At 35.8% G+C, this 1,594-nt stretch overlaps 1 pseudogene across 1 annotated transcript; it reads left to right on the top strand.

Annotated features, from left to right (window-relative positions):
* Positions 1-802: 802 nt before the first annotated feature.
* On the top strand, positions 803-1,238 carry LOC112614309 (annotated as a pseudogene). Its single transcript, XR_003117065.1, has one exon. The product of XR_003117065.1 is annotated as a copper transport protein ATOX1 pseudogene (transcript).
* The last annotated feature ends 356 nt before the right edge of the window (positions 1,239-1,594 follow it).

Genomic DNA, 1,594 nt, shown 5'->3' with positions numbered 1-1,594 from the left:
ATGACTGGAAAAATATTTAACCAAATAAACTCTGTGTTTTCTCTCATAATGCAATAGTCACAACACCCAAACAGTGTTTAACGATCTGTTTTTTGGCAGGTATTTTAAAGTGGAATTTTCATGAAAGGAACAAGCAATTAAGGTGTTTCTCAGCTTTCCATAATTGATAAACTTCTATTTAATTTACTACTGCTACTATTACAACAAATATTATCACTATTATTATCTCAGAATATTAAAAGATTAATTTTTGGCAAGTTTTAATTTTTTATTATTTCAAAAAGGGATAATCAGCTGTCTTATTTTTCAACTTTATTGCATAAAATACTCAATATTTTCTCTTAGTCTGGCTTGCTTTTTTTCTGACAGCATCCTTTGAAGAGCAGAAGTATTTTCTTTAAACAAAAGTTAAAAGAAAAATATGTCATGCTTTTTTTGGCCTATCTTTGCTTACGTCAAGGTTGCAAAAATTTTCTACTCTGTTTTTCTCTAGAAGTTACACATCCTAAATTTTTACTTTTGGCCTGTGATCTGTTTCAAGTTAATTTTTTTGTGGTTGGTCTGAGGACAGAATCAAAGCTAATTATTATTTCCCAGATAATATAAATTGTTGTGGCATCATTTTTTGAAAGAACCAATTCCTCCACTGTATCACTCTAGCTACTTTGTTGAAAATCAACTGAGCTTACATGTGTAAATTTGTTTCTGGATATTTTGTTTTATAACCTATACATCTAAATTCAGGCTAATACTGTACCTTGTTACCATAGCTTTATACAATAATTGAAATTTGACAGGAGCCCAGAGAGGTGCTGCTGCCACCGCCACCACGCTGCCGCTGCCTCAGTTATGCCAAAGCACGTGTTCTCCGTGGACATGACCTGTGGAAGCTGTGCTGAAGCTGTCTCTCGGGTCCTTGATAAGCTTGGAGGAATTAAGTATGACATTGACCTGCCCAACAAGGAAATCTGCATTGACTCTGAGCACAGCGTGGACACTCTGCTTGCAACCCTGAAGAAAACAGGAAAGACTGTTTCCTACCTTGGCCTCGAGTAGTAGGGACCTGGTCCCCACAGCCCACAGGATGGACCAAAGGGGGCAGGATGCTGATCCTCCCCTGGCTTCCAGACAGACCTGGGACTTGGCAGTCATGCTGGGCAATGGTGTTCCTGTGGAGACCCTCAGTTGTCCTATACCTTCCTAGCTTTCCCGCAATAAAATCAAGCTGCTTTTGTTGGGGGGGGAAAAAAAAAAGAAATTTGATAATATAATTCTTTCAAATTTGTTATTTTTCAGAGCAATCTTGTTATTTCCATTCTATGTAAATCCCACCGCATATATATTTTAAATACTGCTTGTCGATATCTATAAAAATGCCTGATAAGATTTTGATTGGAATATATTTGACTCTGGAGATGATTTTAAGGAAAAGTAAAGTCTTCAAATCCTTGAACACTTTACACCCCTTCATTACATCATTTTATATTTCTCTCTGGCAATTGTTTAGCATCTTCAGTGTTATGAATCTTGCACACATTTTGTTTAATTTGTTCTTAACTATTTATTTTTATGCTACTGTAACAGATATTGATTT

This window comes from Theropithecus gelada, chromosome 20, assembly GCF_003255815.1.
Source record: "Theropithecus gelada isolate Dixy chromosome 20, Tgel_1.0, whole genome shotgun sequence".
Classification (NCBI taxonomy): Eukaryota; Metazoa; Chordata; class Mammalia; order Primates; family Cercopithecidae; genus Theropithecus; species Theropithecus gelada.
Note: the sequence above shows the minus strand (reverse complement) of the source record. Positions and strands in the feature narration are given on the sequence as shown.